This window comes from Perognathus longimembris, unplaced genomic scaffold (assembly GCF_023159225.1).
Source record: "Perognathus longimembris pacificus isolate PPM17 unplaced genomic scaffold, ASM2315922v1 HiC_scaffold_5905, whole genome shotgun sequence".
Classification (NCBI taxonomy): domain Eukaryota; kingdom Metazoa; phylum Chordata; class Mammalia; order Rodentia; family Heteromyidae; genus Perognathus; species Perognathus longimembris.
This window is the reverse complement of record NW_025961384.1, coordinates 1-24,310: the sequence shown is the minus strand read 5'-3', so window position 1 is coordinate 24,310 and position 24,310 is coordinate 1. Positions and strand designations below refer to the sequence as shown.

The 24,310-nt window shown below is 41.5% G+C and overlaps 1 pseudogene; it reads left to right on the top strand.

The window, feature by feature from the left end:
• Positions 1-388: 388 nt before the first annotated feature.
• Positions 389-23,844, top strand: LOC125345541 (annotated as a pseudogene).
• Positions 23,845-24,310: the final 466 nt, after the last annotated feature.

Sequence of the window (24,310 nt, the reverse complement as noted above, 5' to 3'; positions counted from 1 at the left end):
CGTTTGACAGTTACAGTTGATTATTAGTTCCGGGCAAGTGATCTCCAGTAATGCTACAGGTGCTGTCCTTCATGAAGGGAGCTGTTCTCCCAGGCGGACCTAACAAGAAGTACTTGTTATTAATGAATGCATTGGGATCTACCAGCCAGACGGTTTAAGTTTCCACCTTACAATGAGCAATTTCCTCAAATTTGGCCTTCATTGTATCCTGTGAATTAAGTTATATAAGCAATAACATAAAGATACAGAGTTGAGGGGAAATGGGTCTCATGAAAATGTAAAGCTATGATTTATCTGTAAGGTTTGGCTAAAAGAGATTGCCATGTGGTTCAGGCAGAAAAGTGTTTATGGGGGGAGAGGGGGCTGGAGAACAAACTGCCAACCTAAGATGGAGGTATGGGGAGAGAGAAGGGAAAGAAAAAGGGAGAGGGATTTGTGTTGAGTGGGATCATTTTGGAAATGTGGGGGGTGGGACCACAGCCAATGTGGAAGTGCTCTCAGAGGCATGACTGGGGCAGTTCAGGAAGTGACCTCAGCAGATAAGAAAGTGACCTCTGAGCCTGGGGTGGGGTCCTTGGCTGACTCACAGTCAGGTGATTGGCAGTCGTGATTACTGCTTTCAGGCAGGTGATCTCCAGTAAGGCTACTTGCTGTCCTTCATGAAGAGGAAAGGGGGAAAGGCTGTTCTCCTGGGCAGACCTAACAGTATTTTCTCACTTCTGCTATATAGTGACCTAAGAAACTAGTCTCACAAACCTCATGTAACGGTATTATCCTAATAACATATTCTTATGCAAAAGGAGTCATTCTTACATAGCAGTAGTTTTGAACATTTGTTTCAGAGTTTGCATGTCAGAAGCATCAAAACAAAATTGTTTGAGCTGAGTGAGTGGCTCAAATGTCAGAGGACTTGTCTAGCAAGCCCCAGATCCACATTTCAAGCCCTACTACCACATGTAAACCAAAAGAATAACTTAGGTTTCTCTCAGCCTCAGAGAAACTGAAAAAATGAGTGAATCTGAGTTCCCTGGCTCTGAATACAGATTCATTGTACGTGTGTGAAGACTCCCTTTCCACTTTCTGAGCTGAAATGCCAGGGCTCTGCCTGCCTGACTCATGCCTCCACCCTTTTTGCCTTGTCTAGCTTCCTGGTTGCTCTGCCTTAACCTTTACCAGAAGGTACTCCCCAAGCTCCTTCGCTTTGTGCTGTGTTCTCACTTCCGAAGGGCAAGGAGCAGGTATCTGTGTTCACCCCTTTATCCTCGGGCCTAGTTCAGTGTCTCACAGATTGTGAAAATGTGCAGTAAAAGCTCTCAAGTTGATGAATTATTTAATTCTGCACTATGTACACAAATGGCACAGAGCTGACTAGCCAAGGCAAATTCTGTTGAAAGTGGCCCACTTGGTAATTGTTTCCTTATATAGGAGGCTTTGTGCATTTCCCAGGCTGTTCAGAGAAGAGGAAATAAATGAGCAACCATCATGATAAATTAAGAGTTCTGTTAGGTAGTTGTGGATGATATCTGTCCTGGCTCAAAAGGATATAACTTGCCTGGGGAACTCCATAACTAGATTTTCATTCTCACCAAGGACTTTGCTTTGCCTCTGCACTTTTTTCTTTATATTGGATGGGTGGTTGAGATTATTAAGGCCAAAGTCTGCATTGCATTATGGTTTGGAGGCAGCTATTGCCTTATAGTTGTTTAAAAGCCTTTCATTTACACTTCCCTGGCTTCTCCTTAAAATTTTGAGAGCCTTCTTTTCAAAATCAAGACAGCTTTGTTAAACTTCTCCTTTCCCTCCTTCCTTGTTTCAATGAATAGGAAGTCCCCTTGGAAACTCATTAGGCAAACCAGAAGAGAAAGAACTAATGAAACAAGAGTTAGTGTTATTCTCTCTGATGCTACAGGGGAAAAAAGACAGAAAATATTTCCTGCTTTGGTGGAGCTTACATTTTATTGTTTGCTCAACTCATAATAGTTTTTTTAAGTTAGTTCCATTCCTCTTTCATTTATCTATTTTTTATTATCTATTGTAAGCTGATGAACAGGGAGGTTACAGTTACATAAGTAAGGTAATGAGTACATTTCTGTAGTGGTTTGTGAAAAAAAAGTCTATGAATTACTACCTCAACAGATGTAGTATTCTTTCTATTTCATAATTCATACTAGTTCATACCATTTTTGTTCTCATTTTGAAAAAGACTCTCCTGATTTGTATCTCCTAAGGGTTATCTTCTGGTTCAGAGCAAAGATGGTCTACATTCAGCCTCTGGGAGTGAATCAGAATTCCACAATCCTAGTCCTGCTGATGTTATCATCCTGGTAAGTGATTGCTTTAAGAATGGATATGTTGCACAGTCCTGGCCAATGATATAACAAGAAATTAAAGATTGAGTTGGGGTCTGGGAAGGTTTGTCTTATTCATTTGATTTACAGAGTGGTTATACCTACCTTAGTCAGATAAAGAGTATGTTTCTTTTTGGACATACATTCTGCCATATTTGTTTAAGTATATGGATTTTAGGTTTTGTTGTTTAGGAAATCCACCTCTTCCTTTAGTATATGACAACAAAGAGGAAAGAGTCACGTTTCTCTTCTCTTACATACCAATATACCTCAGCACCACAAAATGTTGAATGACCTAATGTGTGTGTTTCTGAGATCCTTTATAATATATTTTTTTATCTATTAAAGAATTTAAAGAAAGGAAATTGTATAAGGGAGACAGGGCAAGTATACTTGAAAACTTAAGGAAGACTGTGCAATTGATCCTTTCTAGAGAGAAACTCCAGAATTGGGAGGCCCAGTTAACATTATTTCTATAACGGTAATATATATCACTGTAGATTCATTAATAGGAACTTCGCTTCCCAAAATATCCTTTGTTTAATTCACTGACAGCAGAAATAATGTAGTCTCTCTCCTACAGCCTGTGTTAGAGATTACTCAAAATCTCTACCATCTGCTACCCAGGCAAGTGCAACAATGGCATTATCTGTACCAGAGCCTCAGTGTGGTTACAGTATATATGGTTATTCACACATTATCAACTTATTGCCTGAATGTGATAAACTCTTGGGAGATAGGAATGCTTTACTAATTAACATACCACTCAGAGTATCTTGAAGCTACCAATCAGTAAGTACCTTCTGAAGTGGTTTCTTAACCCAATTGCCCATGGCTCAAATTATACTGAATTAATATAAACATAGACTTTGACTGAACACTAGGTTCAACCCAAACTTCTACTTCAGGACGTTGTTCATTTGTAGGCACCTCCTCCTGTCGCTTGCTTGTGGAAATTCACTCAGGGAGAGACAGGATTTCAGAAAGTCTAAATCATATGGATTATGGAGATTGAGCTGTATCTACACATTAGTCTTCCCCTTCCCCAAAGCATTGGGTTTTTTCAAAAGAATATTCACATTCATTACCAAGTAAATTTCCCAACAACTGGATTTCAGGAAAGGGCAGGCCTCAAAGCCTTTATCTCATGGCCTTCTCTTTATTGTTTTCTTTACACTGGGTTGTTCATACTTCACTAAGGCCAGCCATTTACCCTGGTCTCATTGGAGCTGTGGCTACAGTCTTCAAATAATGGCTGGCAAGAGTAAGCATCCATTTTTCCTTCAAAATAAAATCCTACAAATTATTGCTAAAATAAAAAGTGTACCTGCCAAAGAAAAGAACTCACGGAAAATTTTAGTATAGCAAAGGATGGTCAATACCTTCTAAGAACTAATTCTTGGGTTGTACAAGTTTCTAATATAAGTTACTTATGAGTTCTGTGCACTGAGCTTGAGAACTTTGGGGTATTCCATTTACACTTAGATAATGAAAGCAAATTTTAAAAATACACAGATATGTATCCTCATCTATAAATGTGGTTAAGTTTCAGCCTCTATGAAGTTGTCCATGAATTTCATATACATCTCATATCCAATACCTTCATCATGATCTGAGCTGTCCTTCATCTGGTCAGAAACGAATCCTTGTCCCTTAGCTTCCATTTGAATTCTTAGTTAAGGTTCGCTGTTTTCCTCTGAAGTTATCACTCCCTAGCTTCAATGTGATTAATTTGTAATTAATGTTATTAACACATTCTAGTATCTTTCACCTTCAAATGCAAAGTACTCCCTAAACTTTTTTTTGTTTTGCCTTTTATAACTTTTTCCAATGGCTGCCCCATTTCTCTGCTTTGTTTGCTAGCAAAGGTCTTTGACAAATTTATTTGCTTAATTCATTTTCTCATTTGCCAGCCTCTCTTTTTTCCCTCACTCCTACTGTTGTTGAAGCCGATCTTTAAAGGTCGCTAACAATCTCCATCATGCCAGTTTCAAAGGTCAAGTCACCAGCTCTCTTTGGAATTACAATGTCAGCAGCTTTTCAGTATTATACACTTGCAATGCTTTTTAAAAATTTTCCTCACTTGGCATCAAGGTCGCCTGCCGTCTCCTTTCCTCCATCATCTCTGTCATCTCTGCAGGTTCCTTTTTCTTCTTTTCTTTCTTGTTTCTCCTTGAAAGATTTTGCAGAGTTGTGGCCATCCCCTCTTTCTATCTAGATTTTGTTCTTGGAGTCTGTATCCAAGTCCAGAACCTCACAGACATAGTTTGTAAGTGACTTACAGCAACATGAATGCTGACATTTTCTGTTGATTTCTAAGTTAATATCTCCCATTGACATCTAATAATCATATCACACTTACCATGTCTAAAACGAAAATTCAAAACCATTGTGTTTCAAAATTCTTCTCCTCCTCCTCCTCATGTCAATAAATTGTGACACCAGGCACTCAATATTCTTCTATTTTCCTTGTGTTGCACTGACAATCTATGAGTATGTTTTATCAATTAAACCTTCACAATTCAGGACCAATATGACCACTTTTAACCGCCTTTCTATTTGCTCCTACCTCATTCAAGATCTTAAGAACACTTACATTGTTAAAATAACCTTCTGACCAGTGCCTCTTACACATAAATATTCTCTCTACAGTAGCTCGTACAACTGTTGTAGGTTGAATTCTGTCCCTGCAACACATATTACAAGGATAACCTCCTACTATTTCTGAATGTAGCTGTATTCAGAGATAAAGTGATCATCGAAGTAATAAAATTGAGTTCTCCAGTGTGCTCCTTAAAAGAAATAGTGCCTGTACAGAAAGTATGTGTAGACTCAAAGGCGCACAAAAGGAAGGCCATGTAAAGACTTAGGGAGAAGAGAGCCACCTACTGCTGAGGCAGAAGTCCCTAGCAGCATAAAGTCAGATCTGCTTCCAGAACTGTGCAAACATTTCCATCCCTGAAGATCCTGGTTGGTGGCACTTCAACACTACTTCCTCACCCTACAAATGCAATAATCTGTCAGCAGCGTAAATCATACCATTTCACTCCATGGTACAAACTTCTAAAAGTTCTTAGTATTGTCACAAATTATACTAACTCTTTCATCCATTTCAACCATTCCTTAGCCTATCTTGTTTGATGGTATTATTTTTCTTCAAATAATTCCTCATTCATCTTCAGTTATATTGTCCCTTTATTACTTCTAGAACATTTCAGCCTCAAGAGCTTTGTTTTTATTTTTTCTCTCTTTCCTTCCTTCCTTCCTTCCTTCCTTCCTTCCTTCCTTCCTTCCTTCCTTCCTTCCTTCCTTCCTTTCTTCGTTCCTCTCTCTCTCTTCTTTCTTTTTTTCTTGTTCTGTGAAACCTCAAGATACTGGCTTCTATGGAGCTCTCACTTTGCATAATTTTGGACTCTCATATCTTCAGAGACCTACTTTGTCAATCGTTTCTAATACAAATTTCCCCAACATGATCTCCTTATCATTTTATTCTGATGTTTTTGTCTTCATATATCTCATTTCTATCTGAAATACTCTGTTTCTTTTGTCTATCCATTTTAGTAGAAAGTATAATCTGTAATGTTGCTTTTCTTGTCTTACTTATTCTTTCTAAAATATATGACCTTACAAAACTGTGTGTGAAATTATTTTGCCATTGTCTTGAACTGGGCACTTAATAAGAGGTAGTTGAACTAGTGAACTTCTTTGCATTTAGGTCTTGTTCTTGTGCATTGTTTCTGAGCTTTTTAAGCTGTCAAATGTCACATGACAGCAATAGTTCACCTTTGCTACATGCTGACCAATGCTGATCATTGAGCTAAGGACTTAAACAGGTGTTATTCAATAGGATAGTTAGATTGTGTTACTCCTTGAAGAGGTTCACACAGACCTGATTAAAAGAATGAGGTGACATCTTACTATCTCTACTTGTTATAGTTTCTGAGAATGGCCAGATTAAGAAAGGGTGACTGCCATGGGCCCCTTTTTGAACCTTGGGGCCAGCCTTGCATAAGAAACTCAGTGTAATGCAAGGATTGGATAACTGATACACTTGCTTTCTGACATTTGGCCATTGCTTCTCTGGCCTACTTTACCTGAGCCAGGTGCTCAGCTGAAAGTGACAGGAATGGTGGACAGATCGCTGACTGTTTTGATGAAGTTTCTCTTGTTTTCACTGAGAATTACTTGATGAGTCACAGTGAAATCATTTATGAGACCAGATTCTGACTAGACCTACCTTCTGGTTCAACAAGACATTCAGATGGTCACTGAAAATTGTAGCTATCATCCACTTCACCCCAGTGTTTGAATTCTTATCTCTAGATGCAGGGACATAAGACAAGAAAAATAGGAATGAGATAATATGAAACAGTAAATAATGCAACAAATAAAAACCCTAGTATTCTATCTCCTTTACAAGACAGTTTGTAGAGCCAATCCCATTTAATATTAATAGATATTAAAAGATAGAATGTCTCAATCACATTATTATTCCAGAAAGAAGAAACCTGAGATTAGCCTATTTCATTACCAATATAGGTCATGCCCTGTCCAAGAATCCTATCTCTGTTCACAATCAGCCCATAAGATTTCTACAATAGAAAGGTTTGGAGAAAACCTTAATGAGTAATGAAAATATCACACACTTTATAGGAGCCATCTGGAGAGGTCGACATTACTTATTTGAGATCATTAAAATGTGGAATTTAAGTAAATCCCCAACCCAAGGGATAAGCCACACTTCAATGTAGGCCCAGCTGCCTGTCCTCCTATCGTTCCCTGTCCCAAGATTCATCTCCTTCGGGGTCTGGATCAGTACATCTCCTCTAAATACCCCCACCATCCCATTCACTGCAAAACTAACAATAGCCTTCATCACTCCTCCATAACTGTTGAGAACCATTCTCTTTGCAGGGCCCTGTTCTAGTGACAAGGAAGCCACCTCTCAGATTGCATGAATACTGGCCGACACATTTCCAGTTCTTGCAGAAATGACTAAACCAGAGGTTCATTGGAAGTGAGCCATAGTCGTTGGGTATGTTCTCAGAGCCTGTGCCAAAGACTCAGTTTCTCCAGTAAAAAGTTTTCCATTCCTATAGACATGTAGTGAGATGTGGGCCATACTGACAGAGTCTGGAGAACTATGGTGTTTCCTCACAATGAGCAATGGAAATGCACAACTCAGGATTGCACAGTTCTTGGTTACAAACCAAAGACACTGTGTAACACCCACTATAGTGCATCCTGATAATAAAACTCCAAGGTGGTTAATACACTACAGTCTCACACCTAACAAGCAACATTCTTGTTTTTGTAAATCCAAAGCCTCTGCCTTGTCCATGCTCAGAGTACATCCACCGGAGCTGATGGGGAAGTGGAAGCCACATATTAAAGAGTGCATGCTGTTCCACTTGTTACTTACTCCTTGCATCCACTGAAACACTTCAGTCTTCTTACACCATGGGAAGCCCTGTTTGGGGGGGGGGAGGTGTAGAGGCTGGGGAGGTGGGTAATGTGTGCTGCTATTGTTTTTCCACGAAACATTAGGTTATTTGGGGATATTATTCCCCATAGTGTGAACAATATGAGCTATTTTTCCACAACTGGCCTGGTTGACCCTACAGCCAGCAATTTTCTGACTCTCAAACCCAGTGGGCCTAGGCCATTCAGGCAAATTCCAGGTGGCCCTGGAATAGGAGGCCTGATGGCTTCTAACTAGGACTCATATCCTTCCAAGCAGGAATCGTGAAAGAGTGTGTGCCAAGAATCAAGGAAGAGGAGGACAAAGTCTTTCTTCCTGCTCAGTGTTTTCTACAAGGTGACAGTCATTCAGAGACTGCAAATTGGTCGTGATAGCTGCTCCACAAAGAGCCTCCAGGGAGAGATAGCCTGTGGTGAGGTGGGGTGGGGGACACAAAGTTTTGGACAGAGGATCTGTACCTGCCTTGTCACAAGTAGTGATGGGCTGTGTTACACAAAGCACATTGGGCCAAGTCTCAAAGAAACACAAAGCTGAGTGTGTCTGCCTTAGTTATGAATATTTTCTGTGAAATTTCAGAGATCAAATGAGAAAAAGATACGGAGATATGATATTAAATTGGACAATGGAAACAAATATACCAAGCTTTCAGCTCATCAGAATAATTACACAGAAAAAAATTATCCTTATTTCCTTTCGCCAGTGAGTAAACACAAAACTCACAACACATCAGGAAGGCACGAAAAGAGGAGCAATTGAAAATGATGTTTCATTTGGCAGTGTACAGAAAGGTCCTTCTTCCTATGGGGAGACAGAGGTGAGAGTTGGGATGCACAACAACTAAAAATAAATTAAAGGAAACCTTCAGGGACATGATGGAGCTCGACGAAGAAGAGATAAACTCAGATGACTCTACTTTTGGAAATTATGTTAAGTGAACTTTTACAACAGGTGTGGCTAAGAAAGTATTGAGTTTTGTTCAGCACTGACACAGGTCCTAGAACTCTCACGTGCAGGAATCTAAAGGTGCGAGTCACAGATTCTTCATGCAAATCACTTAAAATGCTTATGACAAACATCCTTGAATCCTCTTCCTATGGTACTGACTCACAATCTCTTGGAATGAAACCAAGAGTCTGCATAATAACAAATTTCCTGGGTGGTACTAACGTACAGTGTAGTTAGAGAATTACTCTTTTGATCACTACTTTCACATGCGGTGTTACCTTAGATATCTGGAGCATACTCATTCGTCTGTCCTACTCTTGAAGAAAATGATTTATCATTAAATCACTGAGGTTGGGTGATGATATTTGCAAAGGCTTCACAGGACGTTCCTGAACTCTAACAAGTTTAGACCCACTTATTTAGGTCTCCCTTTTATGTGTGACAGCTAGGACTCTATCCAGGTAGAATGGCCAGATAAAACACAAGTCAATCAATTAAATGTGAATTTCAGAAAAATAACGAATCTACCTTTATCGATGTGCACATTGCAATTATTACATGGAATAGCTGGTGGTAAAAAAACAAATCTAACTATTTTGTGCATCTGGCAAACTTAAGTGCAGATATCACAAACTCCAAAGCTCCTCCCCTTTTAATTAGTCCATAGTTGTCTCTTTGTCCCATTTAAAGGATAGTTGAAATTTGTATAGGATACACTTATTTCTAAAAAGATCACACAGACATCTCCTAATAAACATCAATTAATAGAACTGTACAAGCGCTGCTGAAAACATAATATGAGGTGAAAATATGTTGATATGAGGATCGTTGTGTTTTGTTTTGGATGGTACAAAAAATCACCACAAATGTGGTAGATTAAAGTAATACAATACTTAGTATGTTTGAATTATGTTTCAAACACTCTCCAGGGACTCAGTGAACTGAAACCATGGCATCTCTGCAGGCTCTGGAGAAATTATTGTTTCCTTGCCTCTTAGTCATCTAGAGACTAGCCACATCCCTGGATTCAGGGCCACCTTTCTCCACCTTCAAAGCAAGTGGGGCTACAACTCTTTGACTATCCCAGTAGAGTCTCCTTCTGAAAACAGCTGGGAAAATTGGTCCCCTTGGATATTTGGCCCACCTGCACAATTCAGGACTATCTCCTCACCTCAAGGTCTGACTTTCTTCACATGTTCAGAGTCAGCCACAGATTCATGTTGGAACTATACAGATTTCTGGAACTAGAGTGTCATTCTCTCTCTGCTTGCGGGATGGAGGACATTCTTCTAGTGATTGCATCCCTTAAGTTATTTGGAAGTAAGATGTAATGAAATTGTCTGAAAGTAAAGAAGTTATGTAGCAGGATTTTAAGTATTGTTATAAAAGTACTGCGCTTCTCTCAACATTGATTGCTAAATTTAAAAAATTTTAGCAGAATCAGTGGGAAACTGGAATGAGGAGAATGATAAGAGATCGAAAGAGTGAATGAATAACCATTTACTTATACGTAGCTTATTCCATTTCAGGCATTAGTCTACGCATTTCAGATCATCACCCCCGTCATTCGCACGTGGCAGTGTAGTATACCCAGTGGTTATTATGCTCTTTTTAAAGATGGGAAATGAGGCCTGGACACACCTATAGCTTACTCATATCTCGCAGTTTATTCTCTTCCACACACACATTCACAAGATTCCAAGTAATGAAGGAACAACACTTAAAATTCTGTGCAATACTTAGTGAGAGGAAAACGTGAACATGCGGAAGCTGTTACCAATCACTCTACTTTTCACGTTACTGTGATTTTTATTTTTCAGTAAAGGTTCAGGGAAGAAAAAAAAGTTCCCAAGTGTTGATGACATGTATCCTTAGCTGTTGATTTCAAAAGATGTCCTTATAAATGACCACTTAAATCTTGATCTCTTTGTTTAAACGGTTATTGCCCCTGTGAAGTTTTTTAATTAGCATCTAATAATTGTAGGTCAATAGAAATTCTTCAAAGCCATTTAGTAAAGGAAATGTAATGTGGGGGAAAATGTTGGTTTAGTATGTCCCTTTAAGTTGATGTAGGATGTAGTTTAAGGTATCATACTACTATCTCGTGGGATCAGAAACATCTATGTTAAAACTCAATTAGGGTTGTGTGAGGTGCAGTTACCACCCACGATCAAAGCCACAGACTGCCTGAGACCCGGGTTTCAGATGGCTGTGACTACACTGCAAACAGAGGCTGGGACTTTCTGCCTTTTGGTGGCTGATACTGTCTGGAGAGATGGAAAAGCTAAGGCCCAATGTTAGCCCAGATTTTGACCTAGCGATGTTCAACCCAGGAGAACTCAGTGAAGACATGACCCTCTCCAGCCTTCTCTTCAAGAGCAGTACCCATCTCCAATGCCAATTCATGTCTTTAGCTGTTCCATGTCATGCACATAGATAAGCCACTGAGAATACCTTTCAGAACACATGTTTCTGATGAAAGACACACTCTGTACTGACACAGTCATTGGCTAGAAACTGATGAGAATAATTAAAGACAGAATACTCTATCCCACCTCAAGGTCTGTTCCCTCAGGTTCTCTTCATTATGAGAGAATTATTTACAATTCATTCAGATGAAGAAAATGCAAAGTTGCTTCCCATTCTGCTTTACTGATTACTTTGTGAGTATCCTGTGCATTCCGTATGCCTTCTGGATTTGTGGTCCATCATGTTTGCTCTAATAGGCGTCCTGCCAGATTGTTTCTTGTGAATCATGACCAATGGACACTCACTGGTTTTCAGCTGGGTTTGTCTAATGGAATGCACCAGCAGGAAAGCTGATATATGCACAATGTAATTCTATGACTCTATCAGAATGAATGGCATTGCTCCATTGGTAAGGAAATGGAAAGACTTGGAAAAATTCATACTAAGTGAAATCAGCCAAACTCAAGTGAGTGCTAAGGTATGGAATGCTGTACCTACTTTGCATTTGCATGTATTTGTGACATTTGAGGAAAGATGGTGTACTGGTGGAAAGCAGCCATAAAAACAGGGGAATGACAACCATCCTGGAAGAGGGAGCAGAATAAGTAAAATGCCCCCCAAACAGCATTACCCCTGTGTCCACAGAACCGTAAACAGCCAGGAAAGGAAGGGAAAGGATGGTGGAGGTCCGAGAAGTTAGGAGGCCAGTTCCATTCGTGGAAGTAGATACAGGACAGTCTAGGGGGCTTGATTGTTATCTTGCATAAACTATGAAGTTGTCATGCTATAGAATAAATTGACCTGATTTATCTGTTTTGGGAATCACTCTTCTTCCCAAAAGATATTCCCGGTTCTTCTGTGAAATCAAGTGATTCCCCTTTATTGAGTCATCCAATTATTTGACTAGAGAACACACAGTATCTTGAGTCACAGAGTGGAACTGGTGAGGAATGGTCTGATTCTGGACACATGAAGAAAGGAACCAACAAGATTTTTTAGTAGATTGCATGGTTTGAGTTGGCAGAAATGGGGTGTGTGTGGGGAGCCAGTTTTCGAAGTGTCTCTTCAGCCTCCAAGTGGAGATGTCAAATAGCAGTTGGACCTTCAAGTCAGCGTCCAAGGGAGAGTCTGGGTAGAGATGAGCAACTGAGACTTGTGAGCAGAAGGACTGTACATGACACCATGTATTTGGGATATTATGCCTGGAAAACAAGTCTATGTGAAGGAAATTCAAGACATTTTAGTGGTCTTAAGGATGAGGAAGAATAAAGAAACAATTGCACAAATCTTACTGGGAAAGAAACCAGGAGGGATGCATGGTCCAGGAAGCCAAATAAGGAAGCGATTGCCAGAAAGAGGGAGAGATTTGGTGTCAAGATCAGGTGGATAAAGCACAGATAGATGGAAGAATTATGTTATACGTGAAGTAGAACACGGAAGTCTTGAGTGAATGAATCAAGGAGAAAATTGAGAAGGGGTTTTGGGAGAATGAATGGAGTTCATTCTTTGAAGATGTAACTGCAATCGAGGACAAAAATTGCAGTGGGGCTGGGAATATGACCTAGTGGCAAGAGTGCTTGCCTCATATACATGAGGCCCTGGGTTCGATTTCCAAGCACCACATATATAGAAAATGGCCAGAAGTGGTGCTGTGGCTCAAGTGGCTGAGTGCTAGCCTTGAGCGGGAAGAAGCCAGGGACGGTGCTCAGGCCCTGAGTCCAAGGCCCAGGACTGGCAAAAAAAAAAAAAATTGCAGTGATCACTGGAGGTTAAGATGAAGAATCAAGAAAGGTTTTTTTTCCAATGGAAAAATACTTCATGTGCAATTTCAATCTGATCCAGAATGGAAGGGGAAATTAATGGTGGAGGAAAGAAATGGTCAAATGCTGGTTGTGTTCTTGAATAGACAAGATGAGACATTAAGATGGGAGGACAGAGCACTTGGCTCATTGAACTTGATCCCAGGAAAATTACAGTTGAATTATTTAGAGCCTTCTCAGCAGATTAATGTCGGTCAATGATAGAAGATGATTCATATCCATTATTTTGATGTATGATCGGCTATTCATGAAATTTTTTGCTGAGCCAGGTTTCCGTTTGCCTAAAAGGATACAAGTGAAATATGCAGATACATGATTAAACACTGCAAGGGAAACTTGAAAGTAGGAAAGCTGTGCTTGGGTTTGAAGAGTGACATCAAATTAGGAAGCTCCTTTAAAATCTTGGGCAACAACTTGTGTTTTTCCCATTTCTTTATTGTTAAAGTGATGTATTGAGGGGTTAAAGTTTCATATGTAAACAGTGAGTACATTTCTTATCCACCTTGTTACCTCCTCCCTCATTTACCCCCTCCCAGTCTCCCCCTCTCCCCATGCATTATACAATTGGTTTACGCCATATAGTTTTGTAAGTATTGATGTTGCATTGGATTGTCTTTTTATCTTTTGTCCCTCAATTTTGGTATTCCCTTTCCCTTCCCTATTCCAATACACATATGTACAGTATCAAGGGTACTAAAATCAGTTACAGTGATATCAAGGATAAAACCATGGGAAAGAAAGACAAAAGAAAAAGGGCATAATTTCACATGGTATGTTGAAAATAACAACAACGATATACCACTTCTTTTCATAACTTGGAGTTTATTTCGCTTAGCATCGGCTTATGTGTTCATTTAAGGTTAATAGGTGTTGAATAGAACCTAGAAAAGGAAGTTAATGAAATAGGCAATTTCTGTAACAGAATACTGGCAGAGAACTTCCCAAATATCCAGAAGGATAGGCCATCCAGATACAAGAACCCCAATCAGACAAGACCAGAGTTTGCACCCAGTGATCAACCCCACCAGGACGGTGCTCATGTTAAAGTCTAAGAAGAACTACTGTAGAATGCAGTATATTCTTTATAAAATACTCTTGCCATATAAAGACACACAACAATGAGTAAATGTTCTTCACAACCAATAGCATGCACTATGAAAGACTCTTAGGAAACTGGAGAACAGGAAAGCAATAGACCAGACTCCATCATCAATAGGCTAAATTGTTTATTGCCAGTGAGGGACATAGACCCTTCCCTGGGTTTGGAGGTTGTGCAAGGGACTGGATTGGGGGTGCCTTATATAGGTCTTAAACAGGAAGCAGAAAAAATAGGCCATGGTCTCTTGCGGGCTCAGGGTGCTGTTCTTAGCCAGGCCCAGGTGGAAGGCTAAGCCTGGAGTGATGAAGAATTTTGGCTGAATCCCAGGTGGGAATGGCCTACGTGCAGGCAAGCAGGTGAGGGCCTACCTGGTCCAGGAAGACGGTGCAAGTCATTACTTGAAGGACAGCCCAAGTTTTATATTTTGACAAAAAAAAAATTTTAATCCTGTGCCCACCATGCAAACACTTACCATGGCAAAACCCCAAGCATTATGACTTGCCTTCTTAAGCCACGGTCATCTCACCTGTAGGGGGGGGGGGGCTACAAAAGTTCCATTTGCAAAGTCCTAGAAGACCATAAATGATAACAAATATGAGCAAACAGGCTTCTTTCTTGTCAGGAGTCAAACTTGCAGCTAAATTCTTCCTGACCTCTGGCTGTGTTTTCAAGGACATGCAAGGACATGGCTTAATGGAAAATTGGAAATGCTTTCCTATGTCTGCCATGAGTCCATTCTTATGTTAACCAAACTCATCCTGTCTTAGCTACCATCAGGTATTGCTAACTCCAAGCCTTTTTGTGTTCTGGAATTTTAAGCCTATGCTGTTTCCTGGTTTTCAAACTGCATATGTCCTGGAAGTTAAGAATAAACCTGGCTGCAGTCTCGAGTTACAATCTCCCGTACCCCATCTCCGCCTCTTGTCTTTTTTCTCTTGTCTTATATTTTTCCTTTCCTTTAATCCTTGCCCCCCTCATTCAGGATTCCCTTTTCACTGCCGGCCGGCTCGGCAGAAGTGGCGCCTGAACAGGGACCTGTACACCTGGGACGATGGCAGAGGACCCCGCTCAGGTAAGGACGTCTGATCACTTGGAAAGGAGAGCGGGAAAGAGATATTCAGGAGTAAGAAATTATGGGACTAAGTATAGGCTGCATGTTATACGTTCAGGCCCCCAAAGGCATGCTTCATGCCCGGGCAGTGAAAGTTGGCCAAAGTCACTTAGAACGTTTCTTTCACTTTATTGAGGAAGCATGCCCCCAGTTCCCGGAGGAAGGAACCAATAACTTAGAAACTTGGCAGAAAATTGGAAAAAAGATTCAGGAACATTATGATGCAAATGGCCCTGAGATAACTCCAGTGGATGCTATTATTCTTTGGTATCTGGTCCGAGATTGCTTAGATCCTAGACATGAATAGATTAAATTCAATCAGTCAATTGGAGAAACTGAACAGGGACCTGATGAGTGTTGCCCAGCCCCGGGAGCATATGCTGCTGCCTGGGAAGAGCTGAGAAAATTAATAATATCTGAACCCAACGGGGCAGATATTAAGGAAGACTCGGATGGCTCAGACACTGAGGAGAAATTATGCAATGAGCCTACTGAAAATAGATTGACCCATGTTGAGAATATGTTTAAATCAGTCATAGCCCTATTGTAACAGCTTCACCCAGAACAACAAACTCCTTTAAAGGTAGGTACTGGTGAGCCCCCAACCGACAGTCCTGGAAGACTTACAGCTCTCCTAGGTGCAGGCTGCTTGCAGAGTGGAGGGACCTGAGGCTAGGGAAATGCTAACTCCACCGAGGTAACTTCTCCTGACCGAGCGCTCTACTTCCATCCACCACGACATATTTGAAGCCCCAACCAGGGTGAGTGACCATTAGTCTGGAGCTTGGATTTTCCATAAAGCCACTGGGCTAGGTCAAGGGGATCAGCAATTGTGGGTGTTTGGAGTCAACTGATCTCTAGTTCAGCTCCGCTGGTCGCTCATCACGTGGGGGACAGTCTAAAATGCTTCAGGAAAGCTGCTCAAGTTTGAGCCCAATCCTACATATTTGGAATATTTTTGCAGGACTTACCTAACTTCTATGAGTGCTCAGGCAGATGAAGTTTTCTCTGTCTCTTTTTCTGCCTCTCTCTAAACTCTGCCTGCCTGCCTGTGTCATAGGATGGGCTGATGCTAACTTCCAAAGATACCAATATTTGTTTAACATCTGCTTTGAAAGACTCAAAAAAAAATGTTTTCTATTCTTGTTATTGATGAGTTTGGGGACTCAGTTAAATCCTGCTTGTTTGGCTAAATCGTTAGCTTTCTCTAGCATTGAGCATGTGGTCGACAATAGGATTGGTTGGAGTGGAAGCCTGCCGTCCCCCAGGTGACAGGCATGCCAAAGTCCTGGAGGCTGGACAGAAACTTGGGTTCTCCAGTTCCCGGTAACCCTGCACCCACTCTGAACTCTGTAACTATGGCCTTGCATTTCAAAGGTGCCTTGCAACTCAAATGCTGGAAGATGAAAGTGTCTTTTCATGAGCTTGCTGTCTGTGTTCATGTCCTGTCTCCCATAAGCTCCCCATGGGAGCTAAACTGTTTTCTCAAAAAGTGGCTTTTCGGATAATCTGATAATTTTGGTTTGCTGAAAATGTTTTTTGTTTCTGTTCTTTTTTGTTTGTTTGTTTACTAACTAACCACATGGTTCTAGAATATAGGCAAAATAATGTCATTTGCCACTGGAATTCCAGAAAACTTACATGGCCAATTAAAGAACAATTCTAAGCGCACCCCAAAGCTTGTGCACACTGTTTGTATGTGTATGTATGTATGTATGTATGTATGTATGTATGTATGTCTATCCGTTGGTAAAACTTAAAAACAAAACAAGAAACAGGTTTTAAACCCAAACTGATCATGTTTGGGTGCAAGCAAATGTGTCTAAAAAACACTCCAAAAGGTTCTATTCAAGAGTACACCTAATCCTGACAATTCTTTGATATAGACTAAGATTTTGCTTCTCCATTTTTTTCTTTTCTTTTTTTCCCCCTATGCTCTCATAAACTCTTTAAGATCAAGGGACCAGAGTCATTTTGGAACAACTGTACAAATGTGACTATTAACCTAAATTTTCCTGACCCAAAATTAACATTTTGCTTTATAGGATGCAGGTTGACATGTGTGCTAGCTGAGTAGACCGTGGCAGTCTGTGGCCACAGGAAGCTGCCTCCACATTTGGCTCCTAAACTGCCTGGTTTGCTCAGGAAATCTAGGAGTCCTGTGAGGATTTTGACAGGCCCAGGCTGTCAAAGGCTACTACCCTGTCTCTGCCTGTCCCCAAGATTAGAGTTGGGTTTATAGCAGGCCTATCATGACAGAGTTGCAACCGAGACTTATTCCAAGGTTAAAAGCATCAAAGTTGTGTTTGGTGACCACAGAGTTGCATTGGGGTAGCATTGGTGTCTTCTCCCTCCATGACTCAGAAACTGTCCTGGCTGCTACAGAGAGCAGACTTGGTTGGCCTTCAATCTGTGTGGATTTTGTGACTAGGAAGATGGTTAAAGGCCCAAGCTTCTAAAATCTGTTTGAAAATGCCTTTAACCAGTCTGTGTAGAAATTTACAGGCAACAATCAGGAGGTATGACAGCCTATCCAGGGAACTCTGAGATGCTACTACAGCCTGATCCAGATGCAAGCCATCTCTCCTGCTGGCCTGCTAATTTGGGGTGGAAGACACAGCCACTTCAGATCCACTGAAGCTGAGACTTTTAATGTTATTCATTTGTTTTCTCTTTCACGTGCCAGTAAGGTAAGGTTAAATAATATGATTTGATTTAATGGCACATGGATCGCATTCAGTCTGCTGTTCTCTAAGTGTTACAGCAGAACTCTGGAAAGTATTTGTTGGTCATATTTGAGGTCCTTACTGTTTTACTAGTCAAAAATTACAGATTAAAACTTCTCATTTGCGTACGTTGCATGATTTTCAAAAATTTCTGGGAGATATTAATTGGCTTCGCCCTTATCTTAAATTATTCACAGCTAAATTAAAACCTTTATTTTATCTATTAAAGGGGGACCCTAACCCTACATCTCCCAGACAAATGACAACGTAAGCAGCTAAAGCCTTAAGCATAGTAAATCCTGCCATTTCTTCCCAACATGTAAATTATATTCATTACTCAACCCCTTGGGAAGCATATATTTTAACTACGCCTCATTCTCCAACAGCGGTCCTCTGGAAGAAGGGACCCCTTTTATGGCTTTCCTTGCCTGCTACTCCTTCAAAAGTGTTAACTCCCTATTATAAATTGGTGGCCACCTTAGTTCCATATGTTCCATGTGGATTCTTGTAAGTATCTTGGATGAGATCCACAGGCTATTTACATCCCCTATACTTTACAACAGCAAGAATGGCTTTATATACATTGTGATTCCTGGGCCATTGCTTGGGCCAATTTTATGGGCACAACTTCACATCATTGCCCCTCCAACAAATTACTTCACTTTGCCTCTTGTTACCATTAAGTGAGGGTAGTGCTATTACAGACGAGGCTACTCAAATTTTTCTCACTCAAATTGACTTAGCAAAGCAATCACATGCTGCCCACCATCAAAACAGTCGTGCATTACATCAGCATTTTCATATCTCACGTGAGGCGGCTCGTCAAATTGTGAAAACTTGTCCCAACTGTACTACCTTCCTACCTGTGCCCTCCAATGGCATTAACCCTCAAGTTTTAGTGGCCAACCATGTTTGGCAAATGGATGTTACCCACATTCTCTCTTTTGGACGGCTCCGCTTTGTCCTTGTTACCATAGACACTTACTCTAATTTTATTATGGCTACTCCTCTTATCGGGGAAGCTATCAAACATTGTATCTCCCATGCCTTACACTGCTTTGCTACTATGGGACTTCCTAAACATATTAAAACTGATAATGGTCCAGGATATGTTGAACAAGCTTTTCAAACTTTTTGCAAATTTTACCAAATTGTTCACTCTACAGGAATTCCTATAATCCTCAAGGTCAAGGAATTGTTGAATGGGCCAACGGTTTGTCAAAACACCAAATTTCTAAATTAAAGGGGGGAATTATACCCCCTCTCTCCTGTTAATATTCTTTCTCTTGCTTTATTTGTACTACATTTTTTTAAATTTGGACTTTAATGGCCTTTCCAAAGCACAACGGTTCTGGGAAAAGAGAGAGCAAAGAGCTTTTGCCCAAGTTAAGTGGAAAGATCCTTTAACAGGTGATTGGCACGGGCCCGATCCAATATTGACATGGGTCGAGGACATGTCTGTGTTTTTTCACAGGATGAAAATGATACCCGCTGGCTACCTGAGCATTGCATTAGGATTGTGGAAGCTCATCAGAATGATACAAGCGCTGACCCACTGGGCTTACATGCCAGATCCACCAATTGTACACCCTGTGACTTGGGAAGGAGCTGAGGTGTTCATCCATGTCAACAGATCGGCATATGGTACAGCTCCAGATCCTTTTGTCCAACACGTTAAAATGGGAGACTTTAGAGCTTCTGGCATTGGAACCCCGTTATGGTTTTACAACTGACTCCAACAGTTAAATTCCAGGCTGTACTGTAATGCAATCCATAAATCATAGAATTTGGATTCCTGATAATAATCAAGTATATAATATACGAATTACTTCATTGCCTACTGGGTTTCCTGTACATGCTAATTCTACATCATCCTTCATGATACCTCGCTGCACCAACTCTTCTCAAATTGTAGAATCCACAGGAGAACTGCACCCCATAAATTGTAGACATGAACATCCTTTTATAACCAATATCTCAGGAACTAATTCTCAATTGATGGACTGGTCAGGAGCCAATCTCACCAACAAGTACAACCCAGGTCTGTGGTGGATGAATGGACACCCTCAACATCATGTCTGGATGTTAGTGGCTGCACTAAATAATATCTCCTGGCCCACTTCTTCTTCTTTAAAAAATATTATGAGTTGTGTAACACCTCCTTATGCCATTATGTATGGACCTTTTAATATTTCTACAGGAGCCATGTAATTCAATGTTACTTGTACCAACTCTTCTTTTACAAATTGCTTGTATAGTGTTCTTCCTGATTCTGTAACTGTTATTAAGCAGCCTCCATTTGTCATTCTTCCTGTGAACATATCTGAAGCTTGGTATGAAGAAACAGGTATTCAAGTGTGAAAACATTTAAAAGAGCTCATGCGCCCTAGATGATTTGTAGTGCTATTAATAGCAGGCATTGTAGCCTTTATTTCCTTAGCTGCCTCTGCTGCTGCAGCTACTGTGGCTTTAACACAAAGTGTGCAAACAGCTCACTATGTTAATCAGCATGCTCATAATACTACGCAAGCCCTGCACTTTCAAGGCAGGATTGATGATAAGGTAGAACAAAAATTAGAAGCATTGTATGAATCTGTGTTGTCTCTGGGAGAACAAATCCATGCTTTACAAACTTTGTAACGGGTGTGCTGTCATGCTGGGTTTGACTTTATTTGTGTGACCCTCCATAAATATCAAGCTATCCTTGGGAACAGGATGTAGCACATCTAAATGGCATTTGGCACCATAATAATTTGTCCTTATATCTCTTTCAACTCCATAGGCAAATAGCTGGACTATAGCAAGCTCCGCCTCTGGACTCTAAAGTGGCAGAAACAGCAAAAGAACTGTTTGAACAACTTCAACGGTATATCCCTTCCTTGACTAACATTAAGGGGCTGCTAATGACATTGCTCGGCCCAGGGATACTTTTGCTGATGGTTTTCCTATGCCTTCCTTGCATTGTATGCATATTGCAAAACTCTTTCATGAGTTTAGCCAGTCAGCCTCATAAGGTCAAGCTCCAAGTGAATGAATTTTTCCCCCAAGAGGAACTGCAGCCAGAGACGGGTTAGAGGGCGGGGCCAGTTTGACCGACCTAAGACAGGGCCTACAGCTTTGCTCTGAAGAAAATCCCAAGGAAGAGTAAGGCAGGCTAGGTGACCCACCACCTAAGACAGGCAGGTTCGCTTCTGTAAACAAAGACGGGGGAGATGTCAGGAGCCAAACTTGCAGCTAAATTCTTCCTGACCTCTGGCTGTGTTTTCAAGGACGTGCAATGACATGGCTTAATGGAAAATTGGAAATGCTTTACTGTGTCTGCCATGAGTCCATTCTTATGTTAACCAAACTTCATCCTGTCTTAGCTACCATCAGGTATTGCTCGGGGGTCCATTCTTATGTTAACCAACCTCACCCTGTCTTAGCTATGTCGGGTATTGCTAACTCCAAGCCTTTTTGTGTTCTGGAATTTTAAGACTATTTCAAACTGCATATGTCCTGGAAGTTAGGAATAAACCTGGCTGCAGTCTCGAGTTACAATCTGAGGCTGCAGACCTCCCGTACCCCATCTCTGCCTCTTGTCTTTTTTCTCTTGTCTTGTATTTTTTCCTTTTCTTTAATCATCTCCCCCCCCCCCCATTCAGGATTCCCTTTTCACTGCTGGCTGGCTCAGCAGACTTTCTTATACCTCCAAAGTGTCAAGAAGTGTGTTTGTGTGTGTGTGTGTGTGTGTGTGTGTGTGTGTGACTAATTCTTACTGTGTTATGTCATTTCTTATGAATTACCTTAGAGATAGGAATCACGCTTTTCCATGAGGTCAGAGATCTCAAGCATCAAAATATCTTTGATTCTTGTGCATATAAACCAATTATTTTGTTTAATTGTTTTTCTATCTATCTATCTATCTATCTATCTATCTATCTATCTATCTATCTATCTATCTATCTATCTATGTATCTGTCTAAAAGGAGAGTCGAAGAATTGAATATTATTTGAAAATTTCCTCCTTTGAGCTGGCACTTTAAAGCATGAAAGAGCTACATATGTGTGTTAGTGTGCAGTGTGGCTGTCGATATTGATGAGAGGAAGTTTCTGAGATTTCTGCAGAGCCAGCCTTGTTTAGGTGAGTTGACACAGTTGCCCTAACATGCCTTCGGTCTCTGCAGTCTGCTCACACAGGGAAAGGAAAGAAATCAACCCCCATCCTCCTCCTCCTGCTTACCCAATCCCTGATGGAGGAGCTGTCTATGGGAAACACCTTTTACTGTTTGTATCAGCCTGGGACCTTGAACTCAGGGCCTGGATTTTGGCCCTAGGCCTTTCTGCTGAAGGTTAGCACCTTACCATTTGAATCCCAGTCCCAGTTCCGGCTTTTGGAGATGAGAGTCCCGTGACTTTTCTTCCCCTGCGGTTGTGGAATCTCAATCCTGAGATCTGAGTACCCGGGCGCCTTCGAGAACTGCGGGGTTGGGAGCACGGCCAGAGGGTCTGCTTCCAAAGATGCCGGTGAGTGGGAGCCAAGTTTACCGGTGCTAACACAGCTCCCGATGAGCCTCAGCAGCCCCAGCTCATGTTCCACTTTGAAAGAGGAGAGAGATCATATCTACTAGAACTGCTACAATCCGGAGGGACACATGGAAACTGTGCCAGAATAAGCCCAAGTTGACCTGCAAAGACGAGTGCTGGAAGCCCAGAAATGATCAAAAGCCCTCACCTCAGCAGGATTAGGGGAATGAGCTCATTCTCCAAAACACCAGTGGGGAGAAAAGGAAGCAACCTGTCACGTGGCTGAAGAGCACAGCGTGAAGATGAGGATGAAGATGAACACGCAGGTGATATCGACATGGCAGAACTCTGACCCTAAGAGACAAATTGCAGTCCGGAATCTGAGGATTCGTAGAGGACACGGCAGAATATTTGAGAAACTTAGGTCCACATTTGGCCTACTATGACCCCAAACCCCACGCCATGAGGGGAAATCCTTAGGCCCATGCAGGAAAGCATCTACACAAAGTGAGGGGCACGAAGGATTACTTCATCCCATACAGAGCAAAGGCCATGGCCATGGCCCAGACACAGGTGTTTGCTTGGGAGGCCGGTGGCCAGGGCTCAGAGGTGCATCTGCAAGGCAGATCCGATGAAACTAGAGCTGTTGTTTAAGTCTTTCCAAGTCAAAAAAAGAAGGCTTCAAAGGACAGCAGAAAGAAAGCCTCCTGAGAAATTCTGGTGGCCAGGAGCACCTAGAAGCTCCTCCAGCTGAGCTGCCCTTAGCCCAGACAGCAAGCTACATGGAGTACTCAAGGAACAGGTGGCCATCGAGGGGCAGGAGTGGTCGTTGGCCTGTGCTACGTATGAGGAGGACGGGAAGATGCACATCCACATTCACATCTGGGGATCCTCCTGGAAAGGAGGCCGCCGGGGACACAAATGCTGCCACGCTTTGATCAAGTATTCCCATTGCACTGGAGATGGAAAACTCTGAGCAGCGTGGAATAAGTGAGGAGAGTGGAGGAGAGTGGGAGAAGAAGCCACAGACGCACACAGAGATATACCAAGAAAAACTGAAGGCAGATAAGAACAGGAAGAAAAAGAAAAAGCACCATAAGAGCAATTCCAACAGAGAGCACGGAGAGACAACACAGGAGACATTGACAAAGACCCCGAATGCCGAGGAGGCCCGCCTGCTCCATCTAAGGAAACCATGAGCACTGACCAGAGAAAGCGGCCCTAAAGCAGCATAGATGAAACTCCGCAGCCCACGAGGAGGAAATGGAGGCCGGCAGAAGGAAGCGCCAGAGGCCAGAGGACCCAACAGCCTCTCTCCTTGGACAGCAGGGGTCATAGAAGGCTGTCCAGGACACAGTCCAGCATGTTCCGGCGGCTTCCCACCCACCATCCTAGATAATAAATAAAAATAATTAAAAACAGCAACTGGGTCTCTTCTTGTTGTCGGACTATAATAAACCTCTCAGAAGTCTCAAAGTAATTTCATTCCTTTCCACAGTAAGAAACAAAAGGGATTGGAAGTAGTGATGTAGAAGGCAGGCTTGGCACCCTGTGGAGTATCTTCTAAGAGCAGACTATGGTGATCCATGCTTGTAATCCCAGAACTACAGTCCTTGAGTATGGAGGATTCAAAGTGCAAAGCCAGCCTGGACACATAGGGAGACCCCCATCTCCAAAATACGCAGAAACAGAAAGGGTTCTACTTAACAGCTATATCTCACATCCTATTTCTGGCTTTTTATCTGTTACTAACATTTTGAAGGTAGATCACCCTTTCCTAAAGCCAGAGATAAATGGAGTTTTT